Genomic DNA, 26,657 nt, shown 5'->3' with positions numbered 1-26,657 from the left:
AAGGTTGGTAGCAGTGGATGGGAGATCCCCTGAGCGGATAAAGTCGGTGATGGTGTGGGAGACAATGGCCTGGTGCTCCTTTGTGGGGTCACGATCGAGGGGTAAATAAGAGGAGGTATCCGCGAATTGTCGCTGTGCCTCGGCAAGGTAGAGGTCAGTACGCCAGACTACAACAGCACCCCCCTTATTGGCGGGTTTAATAATAAGGTTAGGATTAGTGCGGAGGGAGTGGAGAGCAGAGCGTTCGGAAGGAGTGAGGTTGGAATGGGGACAAGGCGCAGTGAAGTTGAGACGGTTGATGTCCCGTCGGCAATTAGCGATAAAGAGATCCAGAGCAGGCAGAAGACCAGAGCGGGGTGTCCATGAAGAAGAGGAGGGTTGAAGACGGGAGAAGGGGTCATCGGTGGGGGTGGAAGAGTCCTTGCCGAAGAAGTAGGCTCAGAGACTGAGACGGCGGAAGAAAAGTTCTGCATTGTGGCGAACCCGGAACTCGCTGAGGTGTGGGCGAAATGATGCACTGTATATTTTAACCTGAGTTTTGCAGATTGAATATTGGACAGACGACATTTTGGGGTGAGAGAGCTGGAGGGGAGATGGCCAGTATAAAGAGCTGAGGGAAAGTGGAGGAGCAAGAGCTGACAAAACGTTGGTGCATCCAGGTGAAGAGGGGTGACAGGCAGAGGGAGGAGGGAGGAGGGCCGTATAGAAATAGTGACAGAGGGTGGAAGGTGGTAGATGGAGACAACAAAAGGCTTCAGGTGATGGAATTGATAGGAAAGAAAGGTGGAGCATGATACTATATAATGCAGGTGGGCAGGCAAATGAGGACAACAGGGGGAAGAGCCCACTGGGAAGATGGTTGGGTGACATGGAGGTGGAGTGGGTGGAAGATGGGAAAGAAGGGGAAAGGAGGCTGAGATGTAGGAGGAAATACATAGATTAGGAGGAGAGAGCAAAAGGACAGAGGAGAGGTTTACATACAATTTGGAGGAATCTCAGTGGGTTTTCCCTCTACTTGTCTGAGATTAACATCTATTTCAGATTACTTAAATATTTTAGCTTGGATACGTCAGAGGCATTGAAGGTAATAAAGAAATAGTATACCATGGTGGACTTCCTCTACTGCTGACTCAGGGCTGTTTGTCCAGCTGTAACCGATTGCAATGAGAGTGAAAGAGCCAGAACACCTGGTTTTACAGCCTTCAGCATAATCTGCAGAAATCAGTCATCTGACAGGAATCTCAGTATTCGCAGGATTCACAAAAGGCTGGAGGAACTCAGCAAGTCAGGCCGCATCTATGGAGGGGAAGGAACAGTTGACGTTTCAGGCTAAGACCCTTCATCAGGACTGAAAAGGAAGGGGCCCACTTACATTTACCCTATCTATACTCATACTTCTGTATCCCTCTGTCAAATCTCCCCTCATTCTCCTATGCACTAAGTAATAAAGTCCTAACCTATTCAACCTTTGCCGATCACTCAGGTCTTCAAGGATGGCAACATACTTGTAAATTTTCTCTGCACTCTTTCAGTCTTACTGTTACCTTTTCTGTAGATAGGTGACCAGAACTGCATACAATACTCCAAATTACAAATGTCATATATAACTTCTACATAACATCCCAATTCCTGTATTCAGTTCTTTGATTTATGAAGGCCAATGTGCCAAAAGCTGTCTTTATGACCTGTGGCTAAAAGTCAGCCACCTCCACCACTGGTTTATAAATATTTCTCTGAGAAATTCCTAAGGACTCATTAAATCATGCAGCATCCAATCAGGTTAGATAGCCCTTCATACTCCATTAGACACAACTACCTCTCTCCCTGCTCATCACTTATTGCTTTGAATTTCATTCCCTTTCAAGAATGCTTCCAAATCCCTTCGAGTTTTGATTTTTCCAAGCAAGTATCAGCACGAGTAACTCCTCAGCGCAAGTAACTGTGACTCACTTTTTCTACTAGATTTCTGATGAATATCTTTTGAATGGTGGTGCTTATAACATCACTGAGGAAAATTAGCTCCGAGGAGTTACCGAGCCCAGCAGAACGAGGAGCCAGACTAACTGTGGAAATAAATCATTAACCCATGACGCTTCAGCAGAATCTGTCCTTTTAGGAGCTTATATTAATTTAATTTGGTTCTGTGGCATCTTTATGTCCCCCAAGGTATAAACTTGCATCTTCTAATAATACTATCAGCTGAAAGAAGAAACAGCTAAAATGTAAAGTGATAATCGTTATAGTTAACTCACCCTGACACTTGCCATTTTTTATAATTATATGTGGGATTCTAATCAGCAGAATTATTAACATTTTAGATGGCTGCATATCAGACTTCAGCTTTCATTTTGGAGGAACTGAAACACAAGCTACCGAGGTTAAATCTCCTGGAACAAGCAGTTCAAGTGATGGTGATTTTAACCTGTTTGCTACTGGACCAAGGTAGAAACCCATCAATTCCAATTGCCAGAAGTTATGGATGATTTTTTTCTGCCCTCTGGCTCACTTCATGGCAGCGGAATTTCACTTTCAACTTCAGCGTTTTCTCAGAACATTAGAGCTGCCACTTAACAATGTAAAGATTCATTTAAAAAACAAGTTGTGTTTCTGCGGTACAAATCAAGCTCCTCAGCCAAGAGAGGAAACAATAGAGGTTGACATCTCACTCCTGCAGGCAGCAAGATGACTTCAGAAATTTAAAATATTTTAACATCTTGTTTCCCCCCCTTTTTTTTTTAGAACATGCAACGTAGAACAGGAAAAGGCCTTTCTGCCTATAACAGTTGTGCTGAACTAATTAAGCTATTAATTAAACAGCTGAATAAAATATCACATCTGCCTACACAACACTCATATCCTTTAATCCCTGTGCATTCACATATACCTATCTAAGAGCATTTGAAACACCTCTATCATATTTGACTCCACCACCACCCTGGTAGTGCCATTCCTGGCACCCACCACTCTGTATGTAACAATCTTGCCCCACATATATCCTTTGAACTTAACCTCTCTCATCTTAAATGTATGCCACCTAACAATAGATGTTTCAACCCTGGGAAAAGGATACTATGGGCCCCCCAGAATCTTATAAATTTATATCAGTAATATGAATATTATCTCTGTTCTCTATCTCTTGTGTCTCTCTTTCTCTATCTGAATGGACTTGAATACAACCTACCTAAAATTTTAGTTTATGGCTCAGATGCTGTATACTTGTGTCTTATTCAGATATTTTGGGTTCATCTCTTGCTCAGGAGTCTTGAGAACAAAAATACAGAAAACAAAAATGCTTATGCGTCAGTGACGTACTCCCCGATCAGCTTTTTGGCTGAGATCCCATTTGCTTTACTGGAGAAAATTAGGAGAGTTATCACTAATACCCTGCCTTAACTTGTCTGTCAAGTGATGTGATTGAAACTAGTTACAGGCAAGTTACAGTGTGCAATTTGCAAAGTATCATTTATAACTACACTACAATATCTCTCATTGGTTGTAATGCACTTTGTTTAAAAGGTGCCATATAAGTCAATTCAGTGTTTTCTTTATTTTCCATTCATCAGGATGATTGGTTGATATTTATTTATAAGGAAGCTCAATCAACATTCAGAGGAATAGAAAATAAAAGAAATGGTTTGCATTCATGGCACTTTTCAGTCTTGAAAGCTACATGCCAAGTAAATCTCTATTATATCATAAAATCAGAAATCCACTTGGTACAAAAGGGAATCCTTAAGCTGAGCTCTCAAAGCATTCTCTACAAGCAAGATGAAAATGAAAAGAAAATAATATGAGGCCTATGGGTTAAACATAGTTTTGTATTCTTTTTGAGATTTCAGAATCAAGTAAAAGTCAATGTGACAGCTTCTGAAATTATTGCAAATTATACTTTTTCTTCAATTCAGAGCTTTAAAAAAGGGGTCCTATTGCCTAAGGCTGGCAGTGAGAATATAAATTAGTCAACATATTGACATTGCATGCATGGGTGATAAAGCAAAGGATTTTCTTCCAGTGCTCAAGCTGCTGGGTACATTGGACATAATCCTGTTCCCTTTCTTCCAGCATTGGTAGCCGTACATCATCAAACCCCTTTTTCACTAAATGCCTGCACCTCCCCACTTGACACTCCTCCTTGAAGCCAAATTTAAAATCTACCTTTTTTTTTAAATCAACCTTTTGCTGAACCTTGGCTAGGTACAGATATGACCTGAAGGGTCACTTAATGTACAAGTAATGAATAAAATCCCCCTCCACCTGTGGAAGTGGTGACCTGGACCAAATTCTGGGGCATATTGTCCTTAATGCAAATTCAACAGAGATACCTTTCAGGAAGGCCACACAGTGGCTTCTGAAACTTCAACACAATTTGTAAATGTTGCTCCACGTACACGTAAGTAAATGATCAAGAGCTGCAGGATCAGAAGAGACTGCAGATGCTGGAATGCAGGTTTCTGTCTGAAAGGCTGAAGTTTCTCTCCTTGCATAGATGCCATTTGAGTTCCTCCAGCAGATTGTTTGGTGCTGAAGAAATGCATGTCATCTGTAAGGACTTGTATAAACGGACTGTCCATATCTGGTTCCCATCAATTGTCGTGATATTCCATCAATCTCACAGCAGCCTTATGGATTTTCAGGACAAGTATCTGGAAGAGAAATTCGGGAAAATGTCTTCCAACCAGGTTGTTTGCTCTAGTTGACCATTTGGCTCAGTTGTAAACAATTGCCATTAAGTTAAATGATCCGTATCCTATTCCAAAAATTGGAGTACAAAAATCAAAGAAAGGAAATATGTTTGACAGTTCATTCAATGAACCAGAAACCTATTGGTTCTCTCGTGCATGTGAAATACACTATGGCACAGTTTCAAGAACTGGCTTCTGATGGCTTCACCAATATCTATCCCTCAAACAAGAACCATTTCTGTGAAAGCACACGTGCTTTCCTTACTTTACACCTGGAAGATACCTCAATGACTGTTAGGTGCTTTGTGTTCACCTGAGAATTGAGAAGTGCAACAAAAGGATAAGCCTTATTTTTACATGGAACTACTTTGAGAATTCTGCTTGCTGTTTATCATCCAATGACTTTTCTCCAGGGTTTCAGCCTTTCTTCCGCAAACCTTGGGGTGGATAACTGGCAGTGTAAAAAAACCTAGTCCTGCTGAATTTCCATCCTAAACACTAAACTCAGTCAGTGCTGTTCACGTTGCATGTAAATCAGTAATGGCACTTAATTTCACACCATGGCAAAGAATAGCAGAAAGGCGGAAAGAGGAAGAATGCATTCAGCAATACTCTAAAAGCTCCTGTTATATCTTCAATAGAAGTGGAACTTGGCTGAACTCTATTTATTTGAGCTTTACAAAAATCAGCAGTCTATTAGTTGCTGCAAGTGCTATTAAAGTACAAATTGCAGCAGTTGACTTGTTAAGTAATGGCAGATTAGCCTTTGAAGTACTGCAGATTTTACTTGGACTGTGAGACCTATTTCCTATTGTCAACGCTGTATGCTATCAAAATATATCATTTTTCTAAAAGAGACAATTGTAATCATTAAATTGAGTTCTGCAAAGTAACATTGGAATCTGCTTAAGAGGAGATGTCATAAATTGCTTTATTCAATCTCTTATTCATGACTTCTGTGAGCTTTACTCTTCAGTTTATGCATCTGCCTACACATTCCGCCCTCATTTACACAGTAATATTTAATGAGGCATTATTTTTCAGGATGGTTTATCAGGTTTCCAAACAGACTGGCACAATGATGTGATTAGTGGCTCAGTGATCCATCCATTGCACTTGGTGCTATAAATTTAGAATCTTTATTGTAACCTAAAATGGCATAATGCAAAAAAAAATGTGGGGCGAAGTGAGTGTTGCTTGGAGCTCACAACACAGGAAGTGAAAAAAATTATTAGGTAACTGTTATCCAATGATGACAGCAAATTTGTTTCAGTAGATCTGTAAAATAACACAATATTCAAAGCCAAATGCTTTCCAACTAAATTAATAATTATACCTCATGGCATAGTTCTTTTGCTTGGTGGGTTAATTGCAGGTTAGCTGATCATTGTAAATTGTAAATGTAATTGGTAGAATTTGGAGGAGTTGAAAGGAATGTGGGAAGAATAAACTGGGGTCAGTGTGGGATTAATGTAAATGGGTTCTTGATGTGCATGGGCTTGGGTGCCTAGGGGCCTGTTTATGTACTATAGGATTTAGTCTTCAATGCCAACTTTTTATTGACCTTTGGGTCAATGAGTAATATTCTTTGCAAACATCATACCTTCTTCACAAATACTGATGCATATTTTGTGGTATAACTTTTGGTAGACTTTCATTTTTCTCCTAAGCCAACCTTCTTTAATAAAGGCGCAACAGCACAGAAACAAGGGGTGCTATTAATGTCAAATTATAGCTGGGATCACATTCATTACTGATCTCAGTAATGGCAAGATAATGTGAGAGAAAGAAGAATGAGCACAATTTTGCCCTACCATTCAAAGTAGTTGTATCTGATCTACAAGTCAATGATCAAATTACAAAAGGGGACCAGGCGGGAAACTTTCTCACACCGAGGCGTGAGCTACCAGAGAAAGTGACAGAGACAGGTAAGATTACATTCAGCCAGAGACTCATTCCACCGAGATGCAACACAGAGCGTCATAGGAAGTCATTTCTGTCTGTGGCCATCAAACTTTACAACTCCTCCCTTGGAGGGGCAGACACCCTGAGCCAATAGGCTGGTCCTGGACTTAATTCCTGGCATAATTTACATATTACTATTTAACTATTTATGGTTTTATTACTATTTATTATTTATGGTGCAACTGTAATGAAAACCAATTTCCCCCGGGATCAATAAAGTATGACTATGACTATTACAATATTAAAAAGACATTTGGACAGGTATGTGGATAAGGAGGGTTTAGAGCGACATTGACCAAATGCAGCCAAATGTGACTGGCTCTGAAAGACACCCTGATCAGCAGGGATGAGTTGGACTAAAAGGCCTGCTTCTGTGCTGTATGACTCCATTGTTATGCAGGATGGCATGCCGATGCAGCAACTAATGCAGATGCCCCCCACACTGCCTGTAGCATTTGCACATCCTCCCCATGGCTGCATGAACTTTCTCCAGTCACCCCAGTTTCCTCCCACATCCCAATTCCATCCAAACATGGATAAAGAGTCTGGCTATTGTCAATTTCTCCAGGTGTTGGTGTGCAGCAGGAAAAGTAGTGAGGAATCAATGGGCATGTGAAGGAGACAAAGTTTCAGGGGAATTAAGGCAAGGAATGGCACAGAGAAGATTCCTCTTTTGGGAACTGGGTTAGATGCAATTGGCCATGTGGTCTTTTTTGTGATGTATTAACTAAATAGTACTCAATCTCCCTCTCTCCCACCACCAACATGGGCTGGTTACAGCATATGTTATTTGCACAATTATTAAAGGCTTCCCCCAGTGGCTCTTCCCAAACCTATGTTCCCCAATACCTAGAAGAACATGGGATTGCCACCAATTTCATATTCCCCGCCAAGTCACTCATGACTCTGACTTGGATGCAAATCTTCTCCGTGGATTGTCACCTTGTCGCGGTGGAGAATCTTGTGTGGTTCCTGAGGTCCTGAGAGCTATGCTCCCAGTAGAGTCACCCATGGAGGTAAGGTCGAGGGTGAGGTCCCTGGCAAAGAACAATCCAACCAAGACCTCAATGGTGGAACAGGCGGACTCAATGGTTGTGAAGGCGGATGAAGGCTGCAGCAAATCCATCAGCTTCAATCGTCATGGTTTCCATGCCATTGGAATGAGTTGGTTGATTTGTGAAGTATCGTGTGCTTCTTGGAGTGCAACATCAAGTACACGTTAAACAAATACACGCACAGGCGTCTTCACTCTAGGCCAATTCATGTCTTTCAGCGATCGGGGGAGGGCAACAGGAGCAGGCAATGTGATGGCTGGAAGCTCCTAGTCAAGAACCAGCATGAAAGCAGTGAATATTTGATTCAGTTGCTCAACTTTTAGACAGAAGCAGGAAAGTTGTTCGGCAGCAGTACTCGCATCTTAGCAGCACTATTTAGGATTCACTCTGCTCACCCTGAACTGGGAAGGGGCTATAAAAGGTGCCCTAAAAACAGTCTGCTTCACCTCATCCTGTCTGGAATCCGCGTTCAGAAGGATCACCATCATGCGGTTGAAAAACATCGAGAAGTGAAACTATGAAATTTGGAACCTGAAATATACGAACTCTGATAGATAACCCAAACTCAGACCGACCAGAGAGGAGAACTGCCTTTGTTGCCCAGGAACTCCAAAAATTCAACTTTGACATTGTTGCTCTGAGTGAGACCTGCAGAGCTGGAGAAGGGCAACTAAAGAAAAAGCAAGGTGAATACACCTTTTTCTGCAAAGGACTTGATCCTGAACAACCGAGGATCCATGGAGTAGGTTTTGCCATCCGAAACAGCCTACTTCAGAAGCTGACAGAGCAACCACTGGGAATCAACAAACGTCTCATGACCCTGTGAATCCAGCGTGTCAATAACCAACACGCCACCATCATCAGCACCTATGCTCCAACACCGGACGCTGAATATGAAGTAAAGATGAACTTCTATGCCCAACTTGACGATGTCCTTTCCTCTGTCCCCAACAACGACAACATCATTCTCTTGGGAAACTTCAATGCCAGAGTCAGGAAAAATCATAGGCTCTGGACTGGAATAATAAGCAAGGAAGGAGTTGTCAAGGTCAATGCCAATGGAACACTCCTCCTCACCAAATGTGCTGAACATAACCTGGTGATTACAAACGCTCTATTTCGCCAGAAGAACAAGCACAAAGTCTCCCGGCAGCATCCACTCTCCAAATACTGGCACCTCATTGACTACATCATTGCACAATCTCGGGACCAACAAGATGTACTGATAACAAGAGCAGTTACTGGTGCTGACGAGTGCTGGACAGACCATCAACTCATCTCGTCCACCATGAGAATGAAGGTTCGGCCCAAAAAGAAACACCCAAATTAGAACACTATTAAGAAATTCAATGTTGACATCCTTCAAGACATCAACCATGTACAGAAGTTCCAACAAAATCTTCAAGAACAACTGCCTTTACAAATCCCATCATCTGTCGAAGAACATTGGAATCAATTAAAGAACACTATCATCACCTCCTGCAAAGAAACAATTGGGTTCAAGACGGGAAAACATCGGGATTGGTTCGATGATAACGACAAACTACTCCAACAACTCATCGATGAAAAGAGAAAAGCTTTTATCACCTTACAGAATGACCAACAATCGGCTACCAAAAGGAAACGCTATCAGGAATGCAAGGCTGCAGTCCAGAAAAGCACCTGAAACTTGAAAAACCAATGGTGGAGGAAGAAAGCTCAGGAAAACCAACAACTAGCTGACGCCAATGACACTCGAGGCTTTTTCAATGCAACTAAAGCTATTTTTGGCCCATCTACTCACGGTCAAGCCCCTCTCAAAAGCAAAGATGCTTCAACCATCCTGAAGAGCAATGCTGACATCAATTCTAGATGGAGGGAACACTTTGAAGATCTTCTAAATCAAACCGTCTCATTTGACAGGAATGTGATTAACAACATTCCAAGACAGCCTGTTGACGACTCCCTAAGCAAAATACCAACACTTGAAGTCAAGGAAGCCATCAAAACCTTGAAAAACAACAAGGCCGCTGGACTCGATGGAGTACCAGCCGAGGTCTACAAAATTGGAGGTAACCCGCTTCATTACCGACTGCATCAACTTCTCATCAAGATCTGGATAAATGAAGACATACCAGCAGACTTTACAGACTCAGCAATCATTACCATCTATGAACGGAAAGGCGATCAATCCGAATGTGGAAACTATCGTGGAACTTCCGTGTTAGCAACGGCAGGAAAGATCCTCACCCGCATCATGAACAACCGGCTCAAGTCTTCAGTCGAGAAGATCCTTCCGGAGACACAAGCCGGTTTTAGAGCATCACGTGGAGCAATCAACATGACCTTCACAATGCGACAACTACAGGAAAAATGTCGTGAACAACTTCAACCTTTGTACATGGCATTCATCAACCTCACCAAAGCCTTTGACTTGGTATCAAGGGAACTCCTATGAGATGTCCTATCCACGTATGGATGCCCGAAAAGTACATTCGAGTCCTGAGACTCCTTCATGATGGCATGCCTGCCACAGTCATGGTCATCAACAGTAACTGTGAACCTTTTCAAGTTAGATCAGGAGTAAAACAGGGATGTGTGATTGCCCAAACTTTGTTCACCAACTTCATTGTGACAATCATCCATATCATCAAGGACGACCTACCCCCTGGAACTGAAATTGTCTACAGAACAGATGGCAGACTTTTCAATCTTGCCCGTCTCAAGTCCAAAAACAAGACATCCGCGAGTTCCCTCATCAAGTTACAATATACTGATGACAACAGTGTTGCAACTCTCTCAGAAAACCACTTACAATGGATTCTGACTGCCTTCAACCGTGCATAAGCAAAACTTGGACTTACCATCAAATCCAAGAAGACTCAGGTCATCTACCAACCATCACCAACTGAGACAAATCGGATAGAACCATCAATTCAACTTGGCCAAACAACCCTGGAAAACGTGGACCACTTTCCGTATCTTAGAAGTCACCTCTCCTCCAATGTCGACCTTAATGACGAGATCCAGCATCATCTTAAATGTGCTGGAACAGCTTTTGGATGTCTCCAAACAAGAGTCTTTCATGATCGTGACATCTGAACAGACATCAAAATGTTAGTGTACAAAGCAGTGGTGATCCCAACGCTCCTGTATGCATCAGAAACCTGGACAACATACCGACGACATCTGAAGGCACTTGAAAAGTTCCATTAATGCTGTCTTCCAGACATAGACATAGAAAATAGGTGCAGGAGTAGGCCATTCGGCCCTTCGAGCCTGCACCGCCATTCAGTATGATCATGGCTGATCATCTAACTCAGAACCCTGTACCAACCTTCCCTCCATACCCCCTGATCCCTTTAGCCACAAGGGCCATATCTAACTCCCTCTTAAATATAGCCAATGAACTGGCCTCAACTGTTTCCTGTGGCAGAGAATTCCACAGATTCACCACTCTCTGTATGAAGAAGTTTTTCCTAATCTCGGTCCTAAAAGGCTTCTCCTTTGTCCTCAAACTGTGACCCCTCGTTCTGGACTTCCCCAACATCGGGAACAATCTTCCTGCATCTAGCCTGTCCAATCCCTTTAGGATTTTATACGTTTCAATAAGATCCCCCCTCAATCTTCTAAATTCCAACGAGTATAAGCCTAGTTCATCCAGTCTTTCATCATATGAAAATCCTGCCATCCCAGGAATCAATCTGGTGAACCTTGTTTGTACTCCCTCTATGACAAGGATGTCTTTCCTCAGATTAGGGGACCAAAACTGCACACAATACTCCAGGTGTGGTCTCACCAAGGCCTTGTACAACTGCAGTAGTACCTCCCTGCTCCTGTACTCGAATCCTCTTGCTATAAATGCCAGCATACCATTTGCCTTTTTCACCGCCTGCTGTACCTGCATGCCCACTTTCAATGACTGGTGTATAATGACACCCAAGTCTCGTTGCACCTCCCCTTTTCCTAATCGACCACCATTCAGATAATAATCTGCTTTCCTGTTTTTGCCACCAAAGTGGATAACCTCACATTTATCCACATTAAATTGCATCTGCCATGAATTTGCCCACTCACCTAACCTATCCAAGTCACCCTGCATCCTCTTAGCATCCTCCTCACAGCTAACACTGCTGCCCAGCTTCATGTCATCTGCAAACTTGGAGATGCTGCATTTAATCCCCTCATCCAAGTCATTAATATATATTGTAAACAACTGGGGTCCCAGCACTGAGCCTTGCGGTACCCCACTAGTCACTGCCTGCCATTCTGAAAAGGTCCCGTTTATTCCCACTCCTTGCTTCCTGTCTGCCAACCAATTCTCTATCCACATCAATACCTTACCCCCAATACCGTGTGCTTTAAGTTTGCACACTAATCTCCTGTGTGGGACCTTGTCAAAAGCCTTTTGAAAATCAAAATATACCACATCCACTGGTTCTCCCATATCCACTCTACTAGTTACATCCTCAAAAAATTCTATGAGATTCGTCAGACATGATTTTCCTTTCACAAATCCATGCTGACTTTGTCCGATGATTTCACCGCTTTCCAAATGTGCTGTTATCACATCTTTGATAACTGACTCTAGCAGTTTCCCCAGCACCGATGTTAGGCTAACCAGTCTATAATTCCCCGGTTTCTCTCTCCCTCCTTTTTTAAAAAGTGGGGTTACATTAGCTACCCTCCAATCCTCAGGAACTAGTCCAGAATCTAAAGAGTTTTGAAAAATTATCACTAATGCATCCACTATTTCTTGGGCTACTTCCTTAAGCACTCTGGGATGCAGACCATCTGGCCCTGGGGATTTATCTGCCTTTAATCCCTCCAATTTACCTAACACCACTTCCCTACTAACATGTATTTCCCTCAGTTCCTCCATCTCACTGGACCCTCTGTCCCCTACTATTTCAGGAAGATTATTTATGTCCTCCTTAGTGAAGACAGAACCAAAGTAATTATTCAATTGGTCTGCCATGTCCTTACTCCCCATAATCAATTCACCTGTTTCTGTCTGTAGGGGACCTACATTTGTCTTTACCAGTCTTTTCCTTTTTACATATCTATAAAAGCTTTTACAGTCATTTTTTATGTTCCCTGCCAGTTTTCTCTCATAATCTTTTTTCCCCTTCCTAATTAAGCCCTTTGTCCTCCTCTGCTGAACTCTGAATTTCTCCCAGTCCTCAGGTGAGCCACTTTTTCTGGCTAATTTGTATGCTTCTTCTTTGGAATTGATACTATCCCTAATTTCCCTTGTCAGCCACGGGTGCACTACCTTCCCTGATTTATTCTTTTGCCAAACTGAGATGAACAATTGTTGTACTTCATCCATGCGATCTTTAAATGCTTGTCATTGCATATCCACCGTCAACCCTTTAAGTGTAATTTGCCAGTCTGTCTTAGCTAATTCACGTCTCATACCTTCAAAGTTACCCTTCTTTAAGTTCAGAACCTTTGTTTCTGAATTAACTATGTCACTCTCCATCTTAATGAAGAATTCCACCATATTATGGTCACTCTCACCCAAGGGGCCTCTCATGACAAGATTCCTAATTAACCCTTCCTCATTGCTCAATACCCAGTCTAGAATAGCCTGCTCTCTAGTTGGTTCCTCGACATGTTGGTTCACAAAACCATCCCGCATACATTTCAAGAAATCCTCTTCCTCAGCACCCTTACCAATTTGGTTCATCCAATCTATATGTAGATTGAAATCACCCATTATAACTGCTGTTGCTTTATTGCACAAATTTCTAATTTCCTGTTTAATACCATCCCCAACCTCACTACTACTGTTAGGTGGCCTGTACATAACTCCCGCCAGTGTTTTCTGCCCCTTAGTGTTATGCAGCTCTACCAATATCGATCCCACATCCTCCCGGCTAAAGTCCTTCCTTTCTATTGCGTTAATCTCCTCTCTAACCAGCAATGCTACCCCACCTCCTTTTTCTTTCATGTCTATCCCTCCTGAATATTGAATATCCCTGAATGTTGAGCTCCCATCCTTGGTCACCATGGAGCCATGTCTCTGTGATCCCAACTATATCATATTCATTAATAACAATCTGCACTTTTAATTCATCCACCTTGTTACGAATGCACCTTGCATTGACACACAAAGCCTTCAGGCTTGCTTTTACAACTCTCTTAGCCCTTATACAATTATGTTGAAAAGTGGCCCTTTTTGATTTTTGCCCTGGATTTGCCGGCCTGCCACTTTTACTTTTCACCTTACTACTTTTTGCTTCTACCCTCATTTTACACCCCTCTGTCTCTCTGCACTGGTTCCCATCCCCCTGTTGCGAACTAACCTCCTCTCTCCTAGTCTCTTTAATTTGATTTCTGCCCCTCAACCATTCTATTTTAAAGTCACCTCAGTAGCCCTCGCAAATCTCCCCGCCAGGATATTGGTCCCCCTAGGATTCAAGTGTAACCCATCCTTTTTGTACAGGTCACGCCTGCGCCAAAAGAGGTCCCAATGATCCAAAAACTTGAATCCCTGCCCCCTGCTCCAATCCCTCAGCCACGCATTTATCCTCCACCTCATTGCATTCCTACTCTCACTGTCACGTGGCACAGGCAGTAATCCTGAGATTACTACCTTTGCGGTCCTTTTTCTCAACTCCCTTCCTAACTCCCTATATTCTCTTTTCAGGACCTCTTCCCTTTTTCTACCTATGTCATTGGTACCTATATGTACCATGACCTCTGGCTCCTCACCCTCCCACTTCAGAATATCTTGGACACAATCAGAAATATCCCAGACCCTGGCACCAGGGAGGCAAACTACCATCCGGGTCTCTGGACTGCGTCCACAGAATCGCCTATCTAACCCCCTTAATATCGAGTCCCCTATTACAACTGCCCTCCTCTTCCTTTCCCTACCCTTCTGAGCTACAGGGCCGGACTCTGTACCGGAGGCACGGCCACTGTCGCTTCCCCCGGGTAAACTGTCCCCCCGAACAGTACTCAAACAGGAGTACCTATTGTCAAGGGGCACAGCCACCAGGGTACTCTCTATTACCTGACTCTTCCCCTTCCCCCTCCTAACCGTGACCCACTTGTCTGCCTCCCTTGGCCCCGGTGTGACCACCTGCCTGTAACTCCTCTCTATCAACTCCTCACTCTCCCTGACCAGACGAAGGTCATCGAGCTGCAGCTCCAGTTCCCTAACGCGGACCCTTAGGAGCTGCATCTCGGCGCACCTGGCGCAGATGTGGACGTCCGGGAGGTTTGGAGACTCCAGGGCCTCCCACATCCGGCACCGAGAACAACAAACTGCCCTCACACTCATACTGCCCCTCTCCTCAAATAACAACAAAAAATGAATACCAAACCTTTCTCGCCTCACCCATTTCCGCCTAAGCCTGGTGAGCTGAAGCCCTTAAGCCTTCACTCTGCTCCCGGCTCACTCCGCAGCCCGCATACGATGCTGCCGGCTGTATAAGGCTCTGTTCCTTTTGAATCTTCCGCACTTCACTGCCCGATGTCACACGCCTGCACAGTCCCGCCTCTCTGAACGCCGATGGAAAAAAACCGAAAAATTCAAAAATGGCTTCCTCTGCACTCCTGCTCCGATTCTCAGACTTCCTTCTGCGAATTAAACCCGAAGCAGGATTTCTGTCCTTTTAAATCTTCCGCGCTTCACTGCCCGACGTCACACTCCTGCGCAGTCCTGCCTCTCTGAACGCCGATGGGGGGAAAAAAAAACTCCGATTCTCAGACTTCCTTCTTCGATATCTTAAATATCAGCTGGGAAGATGGAAGAACCAACGTCAGCGTGCTAAATGAAGCAAAAACAACAAACATTGAAGCCTATGTCATCAAGAACCAACTAAGATGGAGCGGTCATCTTGTTCGGATGAAAGATGAACGTCTGCTGAAACAAATCTTCTACTCCCAGCTTAAAGAAGGCAAGCACAAGAGGCGGACAACAGAACAGATTCAAAGACGTCTTAAAAGCCAATATTAAGAAATGTAACATTGACATCAACAATTGGGAAACCAATGCCAAGGACAGGAAACTCTGGCAAGCCGTCATCTGAGAAGGAACAGCAACTTTCAAAGCCAACAGATGTGCAGAATTAGAAGAAAAGAGAAGAAAATGGAAAGAGAGGCAGCAACAGCCAAAGCCCGATCTGCCATCTGGAACTACCTATCCTTAATGTGGAAGAACTTTCAAAGCCAAGATTGGACTCATAAGCCACTTGAGAGCCCATAAGTAGATCAACGGTATGAAGACTATCATCCTCGACCTCGAGGGATAGCCATGACGCTGACGATTGGATTTTACAGTAACCATAAGTGGGGGAGCAGTTGCAGTTCAAGCACTAATCTGCCACCTTGTCAAGGGCAATTTCTGATGTCCGATTAAAGCTGGCGACTCCCATATCCAGTGAGTGAATAAAATAGTATCATGTAATGTCTGGGAGCAGCAGCTGTGAGAGGTGGAGCATCCCACTTTAGCTCTTCAGAACTAATTAAAAACCAAAACCTGACACAAGACTGCAATTGATTCCATATGGTCTGTGGGTTGTCCTGTTACCCATTTACATAACCACAATCTGCAATCTACTACGTATACTGTTCACTGGTTATTTGAATTATTCCAGTATTAGCAATGTAATCACAAAACTGTCACACGGTTTAATTTTATTCCTTTATCCTGAAATCAGAATCAAGGCCATCATTTCTCATTTTATGTTTTTGCTACAGCATTACTTGTCTCCATGGTGTGAGAAACAAAAGCAGGAAGAAACCAAATATCCATTTGAGCTGCTTCACCTTTCAAACCAATTATGCTGGTCATCTTCATTTTCTTCACTCCTTGCTTGAATCCTTTTATGCCCAAATATCGATTTCATTTTTGAATAGACTATTGACTGAAGATCTTCAGCCTTTGATGCATGAGACCACAAGGAATTGCAGAGTAGAGAACACAGCTCAGTCTATCATGAAAATCATCTTCCCTTCCATTGACCCTGTCTACATTTCCTGCCACCTCGGGAAAGCAGACAACAGAATCAAAGACCCCTCCTATCCCAGTAATTCTCTCTTTCCACTCCTTTTCTGAGGCAGGAGGTTAAAAAAAAATTTTGAAACACGCACCACCAGGCTCAAGGAACGCTTCTATCCAACTGTGATAAATTGGTCAGAGCACATTTAGGAGTATTGTGAGCCGATGTAGATCCCATATCTAAGGAAGGATGTGTTCCCACTTTTAGAGTTTTGTTTGTGTTTCTGGTTGGCAGAGAGTTTCCGCCAGAGAAAGCAGGATCTCCCAGTGGCCACACATTTTAATTCCACATCCCATTCCCATTCTGATCTGTCTCTCCACGGCCTCCTCTACTGTAAAGATGAAGCTACACTCAAGTTGGAGGAACAACACCTTATATTCCGTCTGGGTAGCCTCCAACCTGATGGCATGAACATTGACTTCTCTAACTTCTGCTAATGCCCCACCTCCCCCTCGTACCCCATCCGTTATTTATTTATATACACACACTTTCTCTCTCTCTCTCTCTCTCTCTCTCTCCTTTTTCTCCCTCTGTCCCTCTGACTATACCCCTTGCCCATCCTCTGGGTTTTCCCCCCCCTCCTCCTTTTCCTTCTCCCTGGGCCTCCTGCCCCATGATCCTCTCATATCCCTTTTGCCAATCACCTGTCCAGCTCTTGGCTCCATCCCTTCCCCTCCTGTCTTCTCCTATCATTTTGGATCTCCCCCTCCTCCTCCCACTTTCCTATCTCTTACTAGCTCTTCCTTCAGTTAGTCCTGACGAAAGATCTCGGCCTGAAACGTCGACTGTACCTCTTCCTAGAGATGCTGCATGGCCTGCTGCATTCACCAGCAACTTTGATGTGTGTTGCTTGAATCTCCAGCGTCTGCATAATTCCTTGTGTTTACTGTCTGCAAGGAGTTTGTATGTTCCCCCCATGACTGCATAGGTTTCTTCCAGATCCTCCAGTTCCTCCCCACCGTCAAAGAAATAGGAATTAGAGTCAGTAAGCTGTGGACATGCTATGTTGGCCCCTGAAGCACGGCAACACTTGCAGGCTGCCCCCAGCACATCATTGGACTGTGTTGGTCATTGATGCAAAGCAACACATTTTATTTAATGTTTGGATGTAAATGTGATAAATAAAGCCAATGAGCAGGCTCTGAGTGGAGGGATACAGCCCATGTGCAGGCAGATGGGATTATTAAGACTGGCAGTAAGGTAGGCCCAGGGGTACAGTCCAAGTCTTCATGTTGATGCACCTATGGTCTTTACTGTTCCCCGATTTTTCAGCTTCTCTATACATTTTGTCAAGAGATTTATTTTTGTTAAAGGCAGTTTTCCGAGATGGTGTGGAAGGCTGACATGGTTCATTCACTTAGCACTTCTGGTGAAAGCAGTGCAGTTGATTCAGTCTCAACCTTAGCATCCATTGAGCTGCACCATCATTGAAATTAATGGCACAAATTGACATTCTTGGAGACCATCTACTATGTAATTGCCCAGAAATATTTACAATATTTGTAGCAGGACTGCAGACCTTAGTTGATTGTTGTGGGATTGCTTATCAGCTTCGTGTAAATGCTGCTTTTTATCCAATTAGACAACATGTAGAGCTGTGTTGCAGCTTTCCCAGCTTGGCAGCTTGCTTTTTGTGCCCTGCGCTCCTGACATTCTTATCTACACTCTTCATGAGCAGCAGTTGTCTCGATGGTAATCTGATATACTGGGCTGTTACAAGGGTCTCAGCTCAAAATATCAACTGTTCATTCATTTCTGTAGCTGCTGCCTGACCTGCTGAGTTCCTCCAGCATTTTGTGCCTGTTACTAGGTTACTAGGCTGTAAGAGTGCTCAATTGCTCCATTTTCCCAAACGGAAGTTCTACCCGGAGCTGCTAGATCTGTTGTATCAATTTCCAAGAACACACTGCCACATCGCTCAATGGAGGAGATCCTCTTTGTGAAATTTAGAATTGAGTGAACAACGAGACAAGCAGCATATTACTTAACCAAGCACATATTTAACCCATTTACCAATTGAAGGACGATGGAGAAGAAGGGTGAATTAGAATCTAATGAGATCAGAAAGAAAAATTTAAAAGAAGAACAATTTTTGCTAAAATTGAGGAAAGATGGGAAAAGGGGAGATTTACAAGGATGTTGCCTGGATTGGAGGGCGTACTTTATGAGAATAGGTTGAGTGAACTTGGCCTTTTCTCCTTGGAGCGACAGAGGATGAGAGGTGACCTGATAGAGGTGTATAAGATGATGAGAGGCATTGATCGTGTGGATAGTCAGAGGCTTTTTCCCAGGGCTGAAATGGCTAACACAAGGAGAATAATGAGTAAGAAAGAAATAAAATGTCAAAATTTGAAACCTCTAACTAAAAATTGCTGCCTTGCAGAAAGTTATATTTTAAATTGCTCCATTTTTGTGTCCCTATGTTTGATTGACATCATATAACATTATGATTGTCATGTTGTGTACTGATCTCTAACTTTCTGTATCGAGTTTAGTGGCCAATCCAGATGCTTTTTAAGGAGAGCTATCTTTTGTGAAAGAAATTAGGGAAGTAGAATAAAATCACCTCTATATTTAGCAATGTATCTTAATTAACTGAATTTGCTGATTGATTTGCACATTGATAAGCAGGGGCATTATTAATATTTTATTTTTCCAGGAAAATTTTGGACCATTCTATGAATATTTTGAAAAAAATAAATGAATGAAAAGGAAACAGAAAGGCTAATAGAGCAAAATTGAATCTCTGGTGGTGTTGAGGAGCACATTTTCCTCAAGGATTTTTTATGTGATATTTTATACTGTCACCAACACGTGGGGGTTTACAATGATTATGGACATTAGATTTTTAAGAAATCTAATAAGTATGAATTTGTTTAATTTTATTACCCATTTCAAATGCCATTTGGGAACTAATTATCTTTCCTTTACATTTTAGTATCTCCTTTCCCCAAGTAGTTAATCCAATTAAAATCTATTACTGCAAATAACATAGTTTTAATTAATTCCCTTCCTTTCAAAAAAAATTACCTTGGAGCGAATACATCCTCAATCTAACTGATTTAGATTTATTCCTGTCGGCTTTCTGCCACTAATGTTTAAGTAAAGATCTAAGACTAAAGAGTAAGTACTCTTTGGTGGAATCAAAATTTTGTTTCTCTATCATATTTCTAACATTTTCTGCTATAGCCTGTTGGGTTTTAAGAATTGTCAAAATGGCTCACTTCTTCCTATCATTGGCATGTTTCTATTCGTGGTTATGGATGATACTTTTGGTGAACTTTGAGATGTCCTCAAAGAATGGGGCTTCCTTTACACCACCGTTGATGCTACGCTCACCCCTTCTCCTCTATCTCCCACACATCTGCCCCACCCCACACTCCCACCGTCATAACAGGGGTAGGGTTCCCCTTATCCTTACCTACCATCCCACGAGCCTCGCATCCAGCACTTCATTCTCCGTAACTTCGCCATCTACAATGGGATCCTACCAGTAAGCACATCTTCCCTCCCCACCCCCCGCCCCCGACCACCAGCTATCCATAGGATCACTCTCTACATAACTCCCTTGTCCACTCATCCCTCGCCATTGATCATCTTCCTGGCACTTATCCCTGCAAATGAGACAAGTGCTACGCCTACCCCTACACCACCATCCCCGGCACCAAACAGTCCTTCCACGTGAGGCAACAATTCACCTGTGAGTTTGTTGGGGTTATCTACTGTATCCAGTGCTCCCTGTGTGACCTCCTGTACGACGGTGAGACTCAATGCAAATCGGGGTCCGCTTTGTCAAGCGCCTTTGTTCTGTTTGCAGCAAAAGGCAGGATCTTCTGGTAGCAATTTGATTTCCTATTCCCATTCTGACATGTCTGCCCATGACTACCTCTATTGCCATGATGAGGCCAAACTCAGCTTGGAGGAGGAACACCTCATATTCCATCTGGGTGGCCTCCAGCATGATAGCGTGAACATCAATTTCCCTAATCTCTGGTAGGTTACCCTCTCACCTCTTCTCACCTGCAGATCACCTCCCTCTGGTTCCCATCTTCCTTCCTTTTATTCCATGACCTGCTGTCCTCTCCTACTAGATCCTTTCTTCATCAGCCTTTACCTCTTCCATCTATCCACTCCCACCTTATCACTTCATCTCCCTCCCTCGCCCACCCACCCACCTTTCCCCTCGCTTAGTCTCACCTATCACCTGCTAGCTTGTACTTCTTCCACTCACCCACCCCCCCCCCACTTTCTCATCCTAGCTTCTCTCCCCTTTCTTCCTAGTCCGGATGAAGGGCCAAAATATCAACTGTTTATTCCCCACCATAGATGCTTGCTGACTTGCTGGGTTCCTCCACGATTTTGTGTATGTTGCCCAAGATTTCCATCTTCTGCCGAATCTCTTGTGTTTTTGTTAAACTCCGTTTTTCTCACTGTTCATCCATAATGCATTCTCTGTGACCTTGTGTTGGCTCCTCATTATTAACTAGCATGATGGTAATCTTCACAGAGTAGCACCGTGAAAAAACGGGAGCAGGAATAGCCCACTTAATCCCATCAGGCTGATCAAATCTTGACACCACTCTACTCCAAAAAAGCTCCCTGTTTTGGATCTGACTTTGATCAAAGAGTCAACCTCCATGATCTCAGGGGAGGGATTTCTAGTTTCACAAATCATTGAGGGAAGAAATTTATTACTATCTCTGCCTTGAATGAGTGATGTCTTAGTTCAGCATTCATCCTCTTGGTTCTAGAGGGATATCTAGAACAGTAGTTCCCAACCTTTTTTTTATGCTGTGGACCCCTATCGTTATCTGAGGGATCAGCAGACCCCAGGTTGGGAACTCCTGATTTAGAGGCAAGGCAGTGAGTCAGTTAATGTGGTTGCTTTACAGCATCAGCAATCATCAACTGGGGTTCGATTCCTGCTGCTGTCTGTAAGGGTTTTTAACGATTTCCCGTGACCAGGTAGGTTTTTTCTGGATCCTTTGGTTTCTTCTCACATTCCAGAGGTTAGAGTTCATAAACTGTGGACCTGCAACATTGCACCAGGAGCGTGGCGATGCTCGCAGGCTGCCCCCAGCACAATCCTCGCTGATTTCATTTGAAGCAAACAACGCATTTCTTTGTATGTTCCAATGTCTGTCTCTATGCACATGAGACAAATAAAGCTGATATATAAACATTTTTTCAGCATCTCGCCCATAAGCCCTCTCAGAATATTACATGTTGCAGTAAGGATACCTTACTCTGAAGTCTGACAAGTATCGACTCAATATGCCTTTCTCCATGAGATAAAGATCCCTTTACCTTTTGAGATCCTGCAATTCTGAACCGACTTGTGAATTTGAATTTGTTGTTCTTTATCACTAACCAAGAAGTCTGTGGATTCCAGGTTGGGAACCCTTGTTTTAAATCTTCATATCTCTCATCAAGATCACTTTAACATTCCTTCTGCTCTCACGGAACGATACTGTCACAGCAGTTTATACATTTACAGGTGAATTACCCAATACATTTTGATACTGAATTACATAAGGAGACAGCCGGAAGAGTAGGCAAGTAAATTGTACGAGAGGTAGGGTTTAAGGAGTACTTCCAGAAGGAGAGAGAGGTTAGCTTTGTATCCAGCTAGCCAAATGCATGGTTATCAGTGACAGAGTGGTGAAAACTGGAAATGAATGAGAAACTTGTAGAACAAAAAAAACCCATCTGGGCAAAACATTTTCTTGCTGGAGGAGGTTACAGAAGTAGTAGGTAAGGAGGTTTTGGAAAACTTCCAAAATGTAGATGAAGGTATAGCACAGAGGGAGGAAGGCTGGGTCACTGAGCCTGTAGAGGCTCTAGGAAAGTGTTCTCTAATTTGCCCCATACCTCTGTCATACTTAATTATCCTACAAGATATTTTCCCTACAAGTCTCCATGTGTCTTTTTCAGTGGTGTTGGCAGATATGTTTTCATCCTTTACTTCACCCTTAGCACTGGGCTGTGTAGTGATTATGTTACCAAATTATTAATCCAGACACCCATACTGAGAAAGAAAGTTTAGATTGTCAATTCCTAATCTAATTTAGCATCTGGAAATAAGATAGTGTTTGTTATTTTATTACAATGTTTATTATTTAATGTATATTAAACAATAAACATTGTAAATGTTTATTATTATAGGTATATTTTTTTATTGTTAAAATTAACAATGTATTTATTAATTGAAATAAAAACATGTCTGGTCCTCCAATAATCATTAGGGAAGGAAACTTGATCTCAGGATTGGACCTTCTTATTAGTTCCCAGACAATGCAATGTTTTAACTGCTCCATTTTGTGGTTGCTGGATCTTCCATTGTGAAGAAGGACTCTTATCACCCTCTCAGAAAAAATGTGAGATGGACAATTAATGCTGGCTTTTCCACATCTCGAAGTTAGCTAACAGAAGCCTGTGATACAATATACATTAAATACTAATTGATGAGATGACATAGGCACAGGGCTTCAGGACATGACGAATAGGATCAGGAGCAAGCCCTGGCAGCCCCTTCAGCCCCCTCTGCCATTCAGTCAGATCACATCCGATCTTTATTCAGTCAGATCACATCCGATTTTTATTCAATGAAATCATATCTGATTTTTATGCAAACAAAGGAGTATAAACATTGTCTTTCTATGTAAAAAAAAGTAGAAGTTGCAAGGTACTGTATGAACTGGGATAGATTTATTTGACTTCCTGTGGCTCTCCTAGTATTCTTGGAAGCGTTACAAATTTCATTACCACCCCTGCAGTTTTGCTCTGTATTAAATAATTACCAGGTTACAAAATTATAGTATCATGCCAGTGAATTAAAACATTAAGCCAATCTACATGTAACAACTGCATGTGACAAATCCAGCTGCTGTGACTTCACCACTTTATACAAAAACACATCAGTTTTGCTGTATTATACATAGAATAGAGAGGTACTTTCTCATTTATATATCTGCACTTGTGAATGTCAGTGGCTGAGATTGCCTGTCACCGGATCAGATGATACTGTATGCCATTTTCCAACTGTAAATGATCACAACATCATTATTGCACGTTTTGCTGGGCTGGTCTCTTCACCCTAAGCAGGACACACCTCTCTAAACTCCCTTCACCCCCGAACAGGGTATCCCTAGACGTCACCCCCTCAGTTCCCGTGAGCTGCTGGGTACGGCGGTGCTTTAAAGAAGTTTAGTAAAGTTCCGTCCATCCCCGGCAGAGCCTCCTCGAGCACCGAAGTGTGTTACTGTTGTAATGTAGAAATTTGACAGCCAAGTCGTACCCAGAAAAATTCCACAAAAAAAAATGTGATCATGATCAGTTGCTTGGTTTGCTAATTTTATTAACAGATAGTCATTTGCTCATTTTAACAAGAAAGTAGAAACAGCCCCTTCAAGCCTGCCTTACCATTTAGTATGGGCATGGCCGATCCATGCTGGCTTCGGCTGCTCTTTCGTTTCCCTTCTCCATCCTGCTCTATCCCTCAATCTATCAAATATTGAACCACCTTCAAATACTTTTTATGGTCTAGATTCCACCACCCGCCAGTGCAGAGAATTCCAAAGATTTGTCGCCCTCCATTTTTCTTTGAATTGGCTCTCATGATCTTCTAAGTCCATCTGAGTGGGTGAGCCACCTTGACTTAATGCCTTATTCAGAGGATGACATTACTAACAAAGGAGCACTCCCCTAGTCCTGCATGGGAGAGCCGGCCTCAAGTTCCTGAATTGAAAAGAACTCAGCAATTGTGGTCTCAGAGTTGACGCTGAGCCACAGCTGACATCAAAGTCTGTGCACATGGCTGGATCAGGTATCCAGAGTGCAAGTCTTAGCTATTTTAAATTTAATGCAGAGTCCCAGGTGCAGTGCAGCATTTGCTGAAGTCATTTCCTGGCTGCCATCTAATCACCTGGGAGAGGTTAAGGACGCACAGCAGAAAACCCCCTAGCTGATTCAAGCAGATTAAAATCAGGGGCAGTATTTTCCAAAGAGAGCACTACAAGGGACAGATCCAATTTCCTCTTGAACTGCTGCACACTACAGGAGTCGCATGTTTGCTTCCACAATAAAAGATGGAACCTCCTGATGACTGAGTGTATTCTGGGGTTCTTGCTCTTGCTGAAGCAGTTGGTAAACTGCAGAAAAGTTATGTATATTCCAGACTACCTTGAGTTCAGTAACTGTAATCCAGCAAGTTTTTAGTCTCTTTGCCTGGGCCGAGGTAACTTAATGAACTGTTTCAATACGTGCAAGATCGCCATCAAAGCAACTTGTAAACATGGTCTCCGAGCTGGTTTCAATAACACCGAGTTAAGTAGTACTTTTAATAATGTACAACATCCCAAAGCATTTGAAAGTATTATGAAACAATATTTGGCTTTGAACTCTATAAACTGAAATTAGGTCATGGGCCTAATAGGTTTTAAGGAAGGAACACTGACTTTGGTCCTGGCAGCTGAATGCATAGTTAAATTGCTCTGGAGTATTTAAAGAAACTGTTGTTTAATCGACAGGAGAACAGTTGCCTTTGCAACTGTTTAATCAATGCAAAAGTGGGGCCCTTAGTAATCCACCTAAACCTGCAATCTAAACCCCAGGAACTGTTGAGGCCCAAGGACATGAAGAGAAAAATTAAACTACTCACATTTCTCCTCCATTTTTTTTGTGTTGTTATTGTGTTATCAAGGTAAACACATCAATTCCCTTGGTGCACTTCACAGAATTTTCCATTTCTGTTCCATCTGAGTGTCACACCATCGTTCAATTGCAGACCAGGTCCTACAAATCCTGTGGGCAGCAAGGTCACATAGTGGTTACAGCACGCCAGCTGTTTGATCGGGGTTCGAACCTCCGCTGTCTGTAAGGAGTTTGTATTTTCCTCCTGTGATCACATTGGGTTCCTCTGGGTGCTCCTGTTTCCTTCCACAATCCAAAGGAGCATGGTTAGTGTTAGTGCAAGTCGTGAGCATGCTATGTTGGTGCCTGACGAATGGCAACACCACAATCCTCACTGATTCAATGCATTTCACTGTGCGTTTCAATGTACACAAGACAAATAAAGCTTATCTTTACGGTTCCATTTGCACATTGAACCTTTCCCATTCCATTATATATTGTTGCATTGTAGTTTGTGGGAACTGTTTGTATGCAACATGGTTCCCAGATATCTGTGACCATGGCAGCTATTCCTAATTGGTTGTAAACAACTTTCGGATGTCCTGAACTCATGAAAGAAATATATAAATAAATATTTTTACATTCAATTTGTCTGTCTACTTTCCCCTCCAAACTGAAACCCATCGAGGCAATGTGTTAGCAAAAGCCCAGGCATTGAAAAAATGAAAGTAGGATCAAATTTTCAGTTGAGATTTGTCTGTACTTGACCAATAAAGGTGCTTCATGGTATTATCAGCACTTCGGATAAAATGCAAAAGTACATGTGCATAAGAATGATTTTGCCTTTGCAGATTTCATCCTGACGTTCTCACAGAGATGAAGCGTGAAATGATGTTAGGCAGACAAAAACTAAGTGAACAGTGGAAGGATTTTAAGATGGACTGATTTCATCGATGATGAACAGGTGTTTCTGTGGGCAAGAAGGGTATGGAAAAAACATTTTCAATGACCAAAAAGGAGAATAAAATAAAAATGATAAATTCCAGGTTGTTAATACAAATGAAAAAAAGACTGACTACAGAAAGTTCAGAGAGGAAGTGAAAAATAAAAGAGGCAAAGAGAAGACTGGCAGCAAGCATGATGGGGAAATGTTGAAATATTTTATAAACAGGTGAAGAGAGTGTAAAAAGATGTGTAGGAGGAATAAGAAACACAAAGAAATCTACTGAATGAGGAAGAGGGAGGGACTGGCGTTCCAGATGAGTCCATTCCATCAGTGAAAAACTCCATGGCGCTCTACAGCTATGTGAAGAACAGCAGGATGATTA

At 42.6% G+C, this 26,657-nt stretch overlaps 1 protein-coding gene across 1 annotated transcript in view; it reads left to right on the top strand.

The window, feature by feature from the left end:
* LOC140201425 (synaptosomal-associated protein 25) overlaps nt 1–26,657 on the top strand; it is a 169,910-nt gene that overhangs the window by 66,851 nt on the left and 76,402 nt on the right. The gene's annotated exons all lie outside the window — the stretch shown is intronic.

This window comes from Mobula birostris, chromosome 8 (assembly GCF_030028105.1).
Source record: "Mobula birostris isolate sMobBir1 chromosome 8, sMobBir1.hap1, whole genome shotgun sequence".
NCBI classification, from domain to species: Eukaryota; Metazoa; Chordata; class Chondrichthyes; order Myliobatiformes; family Myliobatidae; genus Mobula; species Mobula birostris.
This window is presented reverse-complemented; position numbering and strand designations above follow the sequence as displayed.